The following is a 15,455-nucleotide window of genomic DNA, read 5'->3' on the forward strand; positions in this document are numbered from 1 at the left end:
TTAGTGTAAAGGTCTGATTGTTGTTGTTTTTGTTCTAAATGTGGAGATGGGATAGCTGAATCCCATCTGCTGGTCAGCGGATAGGCATATGTATATAAATTTGATGCAGGGTTGCAGGCCACCCCCAAACATAAAAAAAAATCCTCAGCTACTTCCATGAGCACCTTTAACAGAAAGCCTTGATATAGCAGTTAAAAAAAGTAATAAATAAATAAACGACATTACTGTATACAAACAATGTATAATTGATGTTTACTGCATTGAATAAGGAAAACAAACACAAAAAAAAATCAAAGTAGCTCTTGCATCTTTATATATTTTTGTATGTGGCCTTTGGAGGAAAAAGTTTGGACACCCCTGTTCTATGGTATATTTTGACCACTCAGTATGTGTTGGTTCCTTTCACACAGAAGGGGCAACATGAGGAAAAAATGTCTTTGCCAGGACATGTAAAAGGGGCAAATACCTTTTTGAAGTAAATAGTAAATAACATTTTCCACCAATCTGCTCATTTGCTGTCCAACCATTCAGCTACTTAAAACTCCACCAGCAACACCCCTTCCACCCGCCTCAGCAGTGCCGCATACTGATCCCTCAGAGCTGGAGCCTTTCCTTGTTTACATCAGGCCACAATTAATCTCCCGGAATGCCTCCTCGCCTCAGCCGCGACGGCTGATTGATGGCGGCCGGCTCGGGCCTGGCGCGTCGGAGCCGCTCAGAAACTCGAGTTTCAGGATACGCGAGCGGGTCGGATATTTCAGAAGCGACCAATTGCGGCCGGCGAGTGCGCTGAGGCGTCTCTGATGTGAAAAGCAGGTATCCCTCCAAGCCACATGTCCCCCGCCCACTCACGGTCTCTAACATTTCCACCCCAGTTCTGCTGCCTGCCTGCCCGGTGGGTTGATGGATGATATTTTGCAGCTCAGAAGCACTTTGTTTTCTTTAGCACAGCAGGCTATTCTGTTTGCAGAGGCCTGGCCCGTGAAATATGGAGAAGATCCATCAGTGGCCTCCGTTAAAGCCTCCCAGATTGATAGCTGCGACCGTCTGATCCCGTAAGTCCGACACGCTGAGAGAGAACCAAGCTACATAAATCTGCTTCAGCACTAATACATGATGAAATTCAGCATGTCATCCAAAATTCCAAGGTGGATTTGTGACTGTTAGTATTAGGCTAGCAAGGAAAGGGAGTTGTGCAGCAAAGTGGGGACTATGGACGCAGCTAAAAGGTACGATTTTTGTTTGTTGTTTTCTTTTCGACTTAAGTATCAGCAAATGTCACAGTGAGGCTCTAATTTCAAATGGAAACTGAAATAAGCATGGAAAGGCAGTGCTGCAGCAAAGTGGAGACTGTGGACACAACAGCAACTGAAGCTAACCTTATGTATTTATTGTTGTCATTTCTGCTCGTCTTTTCCGTAAAAGTTACAATGGCATAACAATTCTATTAGAGGAGACTAAGGCCAGCACGATAAAAGAGTGCTGCTGCAAAGTGGAGATTTTGGATGCAGCAATAAGATGAACTTATATTATGATAGCTATTTATTGCCATTTTTAATCAAACGCCCTTAAATGTTACAATGATGTAACACTTTCAAATTCTAGAGGAGGCAACAAAAGGGATCACTGCAGCAAAGCGGAGACTGTGGATACAACAGTGCACAACAGGTGTTTTCTCGGTTGTCATTTCTACTTGTACTGTATATTCTCAAATGTTACAATGACGTTCCAATTTCACATCCATGTGGAGACAGAGGGCAGCAAGAAAACAGAGAACTACTGCAAAGTGGAGACCGTGGACGCAACAAGAACATGAAAGTGTACAAAATGTGTATTTACTGTTGTCATTTCTACTTGTACTGTATATTTTCAAAAATTACAAAGACATGCCAATTTTCTATGCATGTGGAGACTAAGGACTTTCACGATGCAATGCTAATGGGTGAACAAACTTGCCATTTTTGGGGCTCTCCTGAAAAGCTACTATTTCAGAGGTACAAGGATTTTGGCCCGACACCAGCGATATGCTGAAATGACCCTCTAATTTTATCTTTGAGAGAAAACGGTCTGCAACGAGGTAAAGGAGCAACGCAGCAAAGTGGACACTGTGGACTGAACGGTGAAGAAGGACTGTTGTGTTGTTGCATTAATGTGCTGCCGCACAAAAGGCAACTGAACTTGTGACCCTCCCTGGGGTCCCGGGGTGTGAGGCCCAGCAGCATGAGGGTCCTGGGGGGGTTCTGCTATCACTGAGCTGATCCACTCCATGCTCCCCCCTCTCTCCTCTCCCCACTCCCACACATGTAGCAGCACAGGGTGTACCTACCACATAAGCTGATGTCGGGTTGTCGTTCACTCCCACTGCTTCACCCTGCAAATGGGAGAATACACCAAATATTACATCATATTAAAAGCAACGTGTTGAAGGAACAGACAACAATACTACGTTGCGTCACACAGCTCTGGGAATCACTCATATATACAACATATGTATCACTTTATCGACAGTATCATGATACAAAAACAGTGACATGATGAGATCATACCAAAAAATAGTTTAAGGCCTTAGGATTTACACCAACTTGATAATATCATGACACTGTCACGATACGGAAATTGACTGACAAAATAAAATTTTGTCATTTTGGTGAGGGCCTCACATCATCATATCATCACATTATGACAGTATCATGATACAAGAAGGGTGCAACAATCAAAGTATGACAAAACAGCTTGAATACGTTGACAGGAGCTTATTATAATTGATGATATCGACATTTTTCATATCCAATCACACCGGTATGATAATATCCTGACAGTATCATGATACAGATTTAAGGCCTATATACAGTATGTAGTAGTATCATGACACAGTGCCTGTACAGAACATCAACATCATATAAAAGCGGTTAAAGACCTTTGCAAGAGATAGTAATACTTTTGCACCGATATTCGGGAGTGCAACCCTTGTGAGGATAAGCTGTTTGGAAAATGGATGGATGGCATCAACAACAGGATGACAACATTGTGACACTACTACAATACTGTCATTGTACAACAATTTAGCTCAATTTCAATTAATGAAATGAAATCAGTAAAGTAATACAAGGGAATTAAATACTATGATCATTTTTGATACCGCCCCTATAGTGGATCTTCATAACATGGCTGAAAATGTGAGTTTAGCTAATGTACACGATACCCCCCCCCACACACACACACACACACGCACTTTTTAAAGGCACGTCATCGATCATGTAGCGCAGGAGTGTACATTTGCTGTAAATGAGGCCAAATGAAGTCATAAAGGTAATATTGTCATCAAACATCAATTAATAGAGCAGGCTGGAACCGGCACTGTTGAAATAACTCACATGTGGGACGCTTATGGACGTTCATACGTTATGGTGAGAGATATGACGTGTGTGTATGAAGACGTTTAGGAATTATGAGCGTGCACGTTTGAATGGAAGCTACGTTTATCAAACGCAGGCCTTGGGGGCGGCACTGCAATAGAATATAGACATTACATTAATTACGCCTTAAAACATAAATAAACCGAGTGTACGTTTTATGTATTTTTATTTGTTGTTAAAGAGTCATGAGTTGTATTTCAATAGAGTAAATTCAATAATGTCATAAATGCCACAAGTTATATGGCAATTATGTTTGAGTGTCACTCAAACTACTACTACCAATAAAAAATATTACTACACATACTAATAGACCAGAAAATATTAATAGTAACAATTGCTAGTGTTGATTATTATTATCATCATTGCTAATACTTTTTTTCTATTTTAATGTCATTCATTAATTCTTATAAATTATGTAACAAAATCTTTGTTTCCTAAATGTTTGTATATTTATTGTGCAGGAAAAAATAGCCATTTTATTAGTAAACGATATGTTCACAAGTAATTATTAATTCATCATTATAAATCTTATAATGTCACGAGCATCATCTAATATGTCGACTTGCCATCTAACTTATTAAATCGGTCATAAATCCTACTCATATTCATACTACTAATATGATACAATAATAGTTTGTATTATTAGTATTATCGCTATTATTTTTAGTTCATTCATTTTAAATATTAAATACACTTATGTGTCATAGCACCTTAGTGTAAGGATATTCATTGATAAATCATATTTTTATTAATTATGAATTCTTCCTGAAATAAACATATTAGGTGCTAGTATTATTATAGTTATTACTTATTTGAATGTCTTTACATTTTACTTAAGTAAAAAGGTATTTTAGTTATGTTTCATTTTATTCCTTGCATGTTTCTGTTTATTGTGTAAAAAAGTTATTAGCATGAATTCATCCTCACATCACTTTTGTTTTTTAATCATTCTTACTAAACAATGTCACAAATCATCATCTACAATGTCACACGGCAGTTACGTTTGAGTGTCGACTGCGGGGATGATAATAATTAAAATGTGAATTAATTACCAGCACACACAATGGTACAAGTTGAATAATTGGGGCATGATTGAAAGTTATAATAATTAGGATTGTGTAATTAATGGGACATTTCATGTGACCCTAATAGTTCAACGTGGTGAATAAAAAGCACTTTTTAATCATTAGAGACAGAGGGATGTGACATTTGACAAATTATGCACATCAACGTACACTCACATCTTGTCTTTTTTCCCCCCAGCTTATTGCTCTGATATGTTTATAATGTGACGGATATCAAGTTGGCTACTTGTGACTTAGTTTGTGTAAGAAATCATCTCAAAGACGCTCAAGAATAAATTTTGATCTTTGCTTTCTGCATCAGGCTGCAAAAAAGTGTGTGCGTCAACACTAAAAAGCAAAAAACAAAGGAGAAGAAGAAAAGGAAGGGGAAGAAGAGAAAAAAGAAGAGGGAGAAAAAGGGGATGTTAGCATGGATAAATTGTCAGGGTGTCAGCACCCCCTGCTGGTTTTGGCCGCTGGACTGTCTGGTACCCTAATGTGGAGCCCTCCCACCTGAGTCCAAAATGAACACCATCATGACGTCAGCTTGTACTTATAATTAAAACTACTAATTTATGAATAAACTGATTGTTTTGTTGTTTTTACTGATAATATTATGATTTCTTGATTTTTATTTGACTTCAATTATCTTTTATATTACCGGTATTTAAGAATGTATGAATTTATAAATCTATAAATCCATTCTAATGTACATTAAAACATATATTTTATAGACATTATTTTAAATATATATATTATTATTGATATCAAAGTTGTATATAAGTATGAATATTACTAATAATATTACATAATACAAATAATTTAAAAATTAACTGATAGTTATTTTTAGTGATGTAATTACTATTGTTTTTATTCTAAATAAGACAAATTAAATTACTTAAGAAAAATGTAATGAATTTATTCAATTTATTTTTTTTATTTTGAATCATCATAATAACGTAGAATATAATTTTTTCATAGATTAGGACACTTTAGGACAGACAGACAGACAGACAGAAATAGATAGATAGATAGATAGATAGATAGATAGATAGATAGATAGATAGATAGATAGATAGATAGATAGATAGATAGATAGATAGATAGATAGATAGATAGATAATTTTTATTTTTTATATTTTTTATTTTAAATTTTTAAGAAATAATAAAATTAAAATGACTGCATTTATGTGTGTAAAAAAAATCTTTTTATAGCCACTGGAAGGTGATTTGCATACAAAAGCTCAGCGCGCCCACTCGTTAGCCTTAATGGCAACAGCCACCAATTTAGCAAGATGGAGGTGTCCAATCAAAAGCGACATGTCACCGACATGACTGACACGCGGCCCTGACCCGGGCCCATATCCGAAGGAAGGCTGACACCACCGGGAGCGGGGCGGTGGTGGGGGGTACACGGTATGGCGTCGTTATCCCAGAAAGGGCCACTCTCCCCGGGTTATCAGCCTTCTGTCACGACCCCCCGCCGCCACCTCCAGCAAGCCTCCAGCATGAAGACTGTTGTGTTGTTTCATTATCGCGGTGCTTCACGTAGCAGCGCCATCATTATCCATCAGGCTTAATGAGACTATCCCGCCTGCCGTAAAGGTCAGGCAATTACTGCTGCAGCAGTTTTTCCGCCTCTGACATACGCACGCACGCGCACGTGTATTGACGCTGTTTGATGACTCCTTTACACATACAGTGAAGTTAGAGACAAAGCCCCGACGCAAGTAGTGAAAAACCAAGTAATGAGTAATTGGTGCTCCATCTAAAAAGGTTCGGCATTTTTTTAGATTAACAATTTGAACTGTAAATATACTATAAACTATAATACCAAGATATTTTAACATCAAATGAGTCTTTATGTGCACTTACAATACTTTACCTTGCCATGTCTACCACCCTGCTTTTATCCAAAGAAAAGTCCCACAAGATCTTCGCTTGGCTGACGGCCAAAGTTAGCCTCAAGTTAGCTTCCGACTGTAGCTCCAACATTAGATTCCCAAATTAGCTTCAACATTAGCTTTTAAATTTGTATAACGTCATCTATAATATTAGCTTCTGATGTCAGCTACCACTAACATTAGCTTCCAATGTTAACTTCAACACTAGCTTCCGATGTTACCTCAAGTATTAAGGTCCAATGTTACATTCTAGATAGTTCCCTACATTACATTTTAGAGTTGGCATCTGAAGTTCAATGGTTGTAGTAGTAAATGGCAACTATGTGGGGGTTCACTGTATTTTCAAGATCATCCAATGTGTGTGTGTCAAACACCTTTTTTTTGCGGGAGGTAACAAATGGCACAGGTGGATCATGTGCAGCTCCCGCCACCTTTCAACTGTGACTTTGTGACATGTGCAGGAAATGGCCATGAGGTAGCAAAATGAAAATGGTCAATCTTGCTGACTTGTTACTTTTTTTATGTCGGGGAGGAGCTAACTTTAGCATGGCTTGTAAGCAGAAGTTATGGAGGGTGTCTTGGTGGCAACGGCGGCTGAGCTGAGCTGAAAAGATAGCTTTCTGTGACATTAGAGCCAGACTCTGTGGCGCAACGGTAGCGCGTCTGACTCCAGATCAGAAGGTTGCGTGTTCAAATCACGTCAGGGTCAGTTTATTTAGGCTTTAAAAAAAAAAAAATCAATTATTGGCAATAATAGTGAGTTGTTTATGTTTTGCGTTTTATTTATGGGCAACCATTCCTTGGCTAGAGAATGAACAGGGGAAGCAGCCTTTATGTAGAATACACAACAGAAGCTACGGCACTACTTTTGCTCAATGTCTCAATATAGCTTCTCTGAAATACTTTTTTTTTTACTATATGATAAATCTTTTATTCATAATGATTAAAATGTATTCATGTTTTATATTTGTTTATTATTCATTTTTATACATACTATTACTATGAATGTCATCTTATTTTAGATTTGATTCCAAAAGTACTGTCCAATGTGTTCTACAGCAATTTTCTTATTGATTTAAAATCATAATTACAATTTTTCAAATGAGTGATTTTTTTTGTAAATGACGAGTGCAATGTGTGTTTTTAGTAGTGGTTTTCTTTCAAGTGCATTATTTTATATATTTTCAATGTTCTAATAATAATCAGAATGAGATTTCTAAATAATCTAAAGCAAAATTGTAAAATGTGATAGCATTGTTTTTCATTCAAACGTTCTGCCTGATATGTTTTGTAAAATACTTTTTATATTGTAATACAATGACAATTATTTAAAATTGTTACTTTTTTTATAATATATACTTGAACATTCATTTTTTATTTTGATTACATGTATTATGTTTAATAATAACTAGAATTATTATTAAATGTTTACATTACAATATTTAATATTATGTTAGCTTTAGTATCATAGCTCATTTGAATCAATTTCTTATGTTTTTCCCTGGTCACGTCATGTCTTGTTAGGCAGAATTTGTGTTATTTGAGGAAGGTGTCTATTTTTGTATGTGTACAATTATTTGTTTAGAAATTAGTAGAAAATAGAAAAAAATAAATCTCCTCCTATCTATTATTATTTCATCATACAATAACTTGTCTTCAAGTATGGGTTTTAAAAAAAAAAAAAGAAAAAGAAAAAAAGCTGAGGCAGCCCCAGGCGGTGGTGTGACAGCTTTTTATGCGCTGGAGCCAGTGCAGTTACCCTGTTTTAACAGCGGGATTAATGGGGTGGCAAAAGTGGCCATAAATTGATAATATAACCATTGAACATACTTGGCGGGACAATTAAGATAACACGGCGGGAAATGGCGCCACGCGCACCGTCATGCGTGGTGGCCTCGTCATTGGGCACAATCAGAGGGGGGGACGCGCTGGAGGGTTTGTAAAAATAAAAATTTGCAAGGCGTAAAAGTTTAGGGGTTCACCGCCCTCCACTAGCGTGTAGCATTAGTGCCACTGGTGAGCGGTCAGGGCCTGCGAGGCCTTCTCTGCAAGCCTAAACACTATACGCGTCCATGTCAATCAGATTTCCCATCCTATGGGTTTCCATGTCAATTTAAGTGTTGGATTATTCATGGGTGGGCATTCACAAATTAAAGATTGGCAGATTTTTGGGAGGTACTGTTATTCACTGAAAACATCACGTATGACATTTGTTTGAGCCAAAGCAATAAATGTATTACTCTGGCGCCCGTTACTGGAATCTCGCCATGGAACTATGTTGAAGGGAGTTGAGAAGTTTCATTGAGACAAACCTAGTGCATTGTCACCATTTTGTGTCATCTTGGTGCCAAGGAGTTATAGTAAAGTGAATTGAAGAACTTGATTTTGACCAAACATATTTCTTTGCCGACATATGGTAGCATCTTGTTGCCAAGGAAATATGTCAAAGTGAACTGAGGAGTTTCATTTAGACACAAGTATTGTTTTGCCACAATCTTGTGCCATTGTGGTGCTAAGGAACTATGCTGAAGTGACTTTTGGAATTTCATGTAGTAGACCAAAAGTAGCGCTTTGCCCGCATCTCGTGGTATCATGGTGACAAGGAACTACTTTGAATGTTGAAGTGAGTTGAGGAGCTTCGTTTTAGACAAAAGCATTGCTTTGCGGCATTCTGGCGGCATCTTGGTACCCATGAACCATGTTGAAGTGAACTGAGGAGTTTTAATTAGACCAAAATAGTACTTGACGACCATCTCGTGGCATGTATAGGTACTTGCAAATCTTCTTCACCGTTTCAGCAACGGTGCTATTTGTTCAACCGATCATATTTCAAATTCGCAATTTAATAACTAGCGTCTCTGGTGAGTATGATGTATTTTATTTACATTTTTTATGTTTTGTCATGTTAGTAAGTACTGATTCGGAAACTGCTCCAAATGATGTACCTTAGTACATGGCACGGACGTGTGCTGTTTGCGTTTTTGTATAGCAGTGATGGTTTTATATAACTGGTGGCGAGATGGAATAAATTGAGTAAATCTTCAGTGAAGGCCGTGGTACCAAATGCAGAGCACACCACCGATTCGTGACAGCATCATGGAAAGGCTTCAAAATGTTAATTTTAGCGCCAATTTGCGCATGTTTTAATGGATGATTCTGCCTATTAAGCACTGCTTAGTTCAGTCCGACGTACAGAGGTCAACAGTCATTGATTATGTGGACACAGCGTTGCTCATCTTCACTTAAACATACTCTCACATATCAATGGATTCATTAAAGTGAACTTTAAATATCCTTTTCATTGCGGTTTATTTGAAAAAGGACACACAATATCCTCAATCACTTCACACTCAACTGGAGGCAATGTGCAATAAATTCAATTCAATTAAAAAAAAAAAAAAACTATACATATATATATATATATATACATATATATATATATATATATATATATATATATATATATATATATTTTTTTTAATATTACTTTTATTTGATTATTTTATTTCATGAAAAATAGAGCAATGTAAAAAAAATGTTTAATATAATAATAAAGGTTTGAACAGAAAAATGATTTATTAGGGGTATTAAAACACGAATTGAGTTTTTTAACGCCATGATTCTGGATTCTCTCTGAGACAAAGCGTCTCAAAGGGCTAATACATTTGTTAAGCATTGTGTAGGAATATATAAATATTTTTATGAATATGCTACAGGCTAATAAAGGGAGCATTGCCCCACCTCTTAACGAGCATATAGGCAGCGGGGGTGCGCGCGTGAGAGTAAAACAAAAGGCCTAATGAGAGTGTGAAGAACGATGGCGGGCGCTTCTGTAATGAAGATGAAAAATGTCGCAAAGACGTCTAACAATGATGCATGACACCACGCTAATTAGCAGCCTTCCCCACAATTAATAGCTCATAAAATATCAACTTCATGTGCACTTTGCATACACACCGATGCTGCTCATTGCCTGAGCTTGTTAATATGTATCGTGATTTTTTTTCTTTTCCGATGTTTTTTTTTTCTGCTACTGTCCACTATTTGGGTTAAACTTTATAAAAGATAAATGGACCTCGGACAGTTTCTTGGGGAATGCCACTCCTGATTTACTGTTGCATGGATTGGATGGTGATGTGATGCACAAGAGTTACATGCACAAAAGTATTGAGACACATTCCACCTACTCAAAGGGAAATGGAAAAATATGGATGGTCGTTAAAAAAAATGTATTATAAATATAATGAAATAAAATAATTGGGTGATTATGCAGTAAGATACCGTAATTTGACATTTTTCAAGATGCTGCAAGAAATATGTTTGATAGCTATTTTCACCCAAAATTGAACACGCAATGTTTCTAATTTTTAGACCGGCCCAATGAGAAATAAATATTCTATTTTAAGAAAAAATGCAAATGTTTTCCAATATAGCCAATCATTTATTTTTACATTATACAAAAGCGTTTGTGGAATACGAATTGAGCAGCAAAATTCACCCGTTTTTATCCATGTCAGGTTACGGCCATTTTGCCACTTGCTGTCGACTGAAAATGACATCACAGTGCCTGAGGGCTCAGGTAACTACCAATCACAGCTCACCTGTTTTCTGGGTTTGGTCATGTGACATTCACAAGGTTAGACTAATTAGATTTAGACTCCTAGGGCCACAATCGAACATATTATTGTAAGAAAATGTTTGCCTTTCCTTTAAAATACCAAAATGCAAAGAAATACAATTTTAAATATGCACTATAACCCATAACTGAAAACATAAATAGAAAAATAAATAAATAAACACGTGCTGCAATAAGTACGCCACCGTTATACATTGATTTTAGGTCATAGAAGTCCATTTTGGATTATATCGTATTCTCGGTGACCTTTAGAGAAAATGCCCATTTTTCTTTCCTTTACTGAATTAAAAAAATAATTCAGTAAAGGAAAGTGGTGTGAACTACTAGCCTAGCATTTTTGTCATTTTTGCAGGCTATTTTGAATTTTTAATAATAAAGACAACTATCCTGTTTCAAATAAGGTCATTCCCATATATGTAAGCATCCCAATGACTTACAGAACTCAACTGGACTATTTGGTGAAAAAGTGGCTTTAAATTAGAAAGCACATTGCCGAATGAGTGTGTGCATATGTGTGTGTGTGTGTGTGTGTGGGTGGGTGTTGATTGTCGGGTGGGCCCTGAATGGCACCTGTCAGCCCGTTGATTAACGAGGCCCTCTGCCCTTCGAATACCCCCCCACCCCCCATCTCTGCCGCACCTGTCACTCACAGAAGACACATTCATCTTGGTCGGCCTCTTGTCAGGTCAGGGCCGCTTCCAGTGTGTGTGTGTGGAGGAGGTTGGGGGGAATTGTGTGTGCATGTGTAGATTAAAGGCATGTGTGTGATGTAAGGGTGTTAAAAACAACACCAGACTTGACAACAAGAGCAAAACATAAAAGACAAGAATAACCTGAATAATTAAAAAAAATGTTGTTTTTTTTTTGCCCCTCAACAGTCATAATTTGTTGAGAAGTGTGAAGAAAGGTGATTGCAATGACTTATGTGTGTCTGTGTGTGTGTGGGGGGGGGGGGGGGGGGGCGTGCGTGTTGTGTGAGAACAGATGGAGACAAGTTGCAAGCTACCAGTTTTCAACAACGCCATTGTTCCCCAGCCAATCAGGAGGTGTCGCCTGGGAGGGAAGCCAATCAGAGGAGCCACTAACTCATTTGGAGAATAATAATAAAAAAAGGGACATTCATCATTCAATTATGTCGCTGTCAATGCCAGCCACACACAGACACACATACATGGCGCAATATGCAAAAGTAATTTATAGCGACAAGGAAGTAGACTTTGTGGCAAAACAATGGATGAAAGAGGCAACGTGGAGGAATAAACAGGATTGGATTGAAACTTAACATTAGTTGGAATGTTTTTCATGATAACGCACATCCCCACCAAGGCTTGGCAATCATGTCACATTTTCCAAAAATCAATATTTAACATCAGAGTCCAGTTGTAAGACGTGTCAATACTGTTCCACCCCAGTCGTGCGGGGGGCAATAATGCCAACAGAATGAATGAAAAGAAAACGTATTCTCGTCTCAATCCGCTCTATGGGTAAGGTCATGTGACCAAACTCGGAAAACATGTTAGTGGACTTCCTGAGCATGCTATGCGCTAACTAGCAGAGCTGGGCAGACCGGTCCGTCTATCCGCCTATGACGGACGCCCGTTTTGTAGGTCATAAACGAAAGACGGAAACCTTCAAAAAATAAACGGACTAAGCATAATCGGAAGCTAATTTTTTCCCGTCTATGTAATCGTTTATCGTCTATTTTCGTGGTGAGGCTACAATGGCCAGTGAGTGTTTTGTTTCAAATATCGCTCAGCGGGTAAAATGCTCAGCTCTGCATAACTACGGGCAGATGACATGATGACAAAAATTGAGTTTTTTTTATGACTGATGTCATTGGGCAAAAGCTAAATACATGCACAATATATAATTTATTAATACAAATATGATATATGTGTAAACACGAACAAGGCCTAAAAATCTGATATTGTCATCTTTGAATCTTGTGTAAAACGAAAGCCATTGTAGACATTTAAAGTTCCAACATGTACTAAGTGGCTAAATGTTAGCATTGCATACCCTCAAACATTTTAGGTTTTTACACATTGCTTAAATGAGCCAAAAGGTGTACCGTAATGTCTGTGGAAGCTCGGCAGTCCCGCCTCCGCCTCCCACCACAACGCTTCCCGCTCCCCGACCAGGCAGGAAAATGATCCTCGCTAAATAATTTATCAAGATAAATGATAATTGCTGCCATTTTTTATGTGGTGCGCACCCCTTAATGAGCGCCATCAATTAACCACCAACACATCTGACAGAAGACGGAGGAACCAAGAGAATCAGAACCAGCCTTATTTTGCAAGCATTAAAGGACGAAGGCGCATTATCATAATAAGAATAATTTCATTATTATACAACAATTTAGATGGCAAGAAAAGTTTTAATAATATGAAGTAGGGGTGTGATTTGTGATATGATTCTGCCCTGGGATACAAAATTCACTACCCATAGACCCTTGAACATGTGCAGTAGCTCCTCCTCAATACAAGAGATAGGAGCATGGTGGGGCACATAATTATTGCATTCAGAGTTGCATTCTGATGGATTTACATACGACCAGCCTTGAGTGTAGAATTCTTTATCGTATGGTCTCTCCTTAGTGGTGGAGTTCACTGTATTGTGATATTATCATTGCCACGCAGCCTTGAATATGTTATTGGTAACATATGCACTCACACATGAGAGTACAGTAATTGTGGATGGCTCACACTACATCCAATTGTCCCTCCGTTACTGTCAGACATCAAAGATGGGGGGGGGGGTTCCTCTGAGCCCACCCGATTGAAACCTGGCAATGGCAACAAACATCTGCTTCAAACAAAAGACATCTGCATATTTCACATTTGTTTTTCATAAATTAACCGCCGCAACCTGCCAAAAATCTGGCCCGGGGAGCCTCGCTCGACTCGAGAGCCGCCGCGTAAAGTTTATAAGCTGGGAGGGTTGCAAATGAGCACGAGGAGAAAAGATGAGTTGGAGTGCGACTTTGGGCGACTTTAATATTGTGTGGTACTGTAAGGACTTACAGGGAGAATAGGAACATAGCGCCACCTGTTGTATTAGCATGTCTCTTGGACTAGCATAGCATTATTCAGAGGGTTTTCATAGAGCTAGCCATTTTTTAGCACAGTTGATGGGTCACTTAACCCCGATGCAAGTGGACAATGATTAATGAAACTGAAGCGTAACCTGTCCTGTAGAGTTGCATGTCCAAATAATGAGTACTGTAACAACAAAAATAAATACTTTGATCTATAGCTAAAATTGTGACACTTACCTAACTAGCTAGCTAGCTAACTAACTAACTCATAGGAAATTGGTTGTGAACTGCCACACACAGCTAGCTTGTTTGACCACAGCGCCATCTACTGGGTCTGGTGGGTCGCTGCCCCACTTGGCTCCAATGCACGTGGACTGTAATGACGACAATAAATTCCACAGCAAAATTCCACATACAGTCAGCATTTTTTCTTAATTTGTTGTTAATACACAGTAAAGGAACAAACTTATTAAGTTACTAACACCACAATCGGCGTCTATGTAAACAGACTGTAATAAATTCCTTGATCTACACCAAAAATCGCCAGATTCTTCCGTTGCCTAAGTAACTGGTGATGTAACCTCCCTTCCACTTTTTGTTCTTTGAAGATCCAATCAATCAACAAAATTTGATTGATTCAGGGATAGTCCATGAAAATCCATCCATCCATTATCCAAACCGCTTATCCTCACGACTCTAAGAGTATTACCAACTCCTCCATTTCTCCTCCAGCAGAATAATGACATTGCGACAACAGTATAATATGAATGTGATTTCGCTTTTACAATGATGCCAAATGTGTTGTTGTTTTTTTTTAGTGGGCAGCCTCCCGCGCAAAAAAAAAATCAAATAATAGTTCATGTTGTTAAAAAATGCATGGCATGAGATTCCAGGCTTCCTTTGTGGAGCGAAGCAGCGACGACAGGGGAGCGATGTAATTACATCAAACATGGCAACCGGCGCAGGTGCTAATATATGCTAATGAGTCATTTCCCGGGCTCCACAATCTGGACACGAATGTATTTAAAGAGTAAAGCAACAAAACAAAGCCCAGTAGCACTTTTCTTTTTCTTTTTTTTTTCTTTTTCACACATATGTGCTTGTAGTGATTGGCTGTAAACATTTTACAAATACTAATCAGATAAGGAGTAGAGGCCCTGGGGCGTGCACTTGTTTACAATGTTTAGACGTTTAAATTGAAATCCCTCTCTCACCAAATTGAACATTTACTTGATGAATTACAATAACTTCCTTGATAGATGTAATTCAATTTAAGAGGGGAAAGGGGGGATTTTAGTAATGCTGATTCTTTTTTTACGTTCAGAATAATATTGATCTAGATTTAAAGATGTATTGTATGTTATTTACTTAAATAAATTACAAATAAATAAAGGC

General features: G+C 38.0%; 1 non-coding gene across 1 annotated transcript; it reads left to right on the plus strand.

Annotated features, from left to right (window-relative positions):
* The first annotated feature begins 7,021 nt into the window (after positions 1-7,021).
* Positions 7,022-7,093, plus strand: trnaw-cca (transfer RNA tryptophan (anticodon CCA)). The gene has a single exon. It is a non-coding gene; the product is annotated as a tRNA-Trp (tRNA).
* Positions 7,094-15,455: the final 8,362 nt, after the last annotated feature.

Source organism: Filicampus tigris, chromosome 11, assembly GCF_054856515.1.
Source record: "Filicampus tigris isolate MCC_2025a chromosome 11, RoL_Ftig_1.0, whole genome shotgun sequence".
NCBI classification, from domain to species: domain Eukaryota; kingdom Metazoa; phylum Chordata; class Actinopteri; order Syngnathiformes; family Syngnathidae; genus Filicampus; species Filicampus tigris.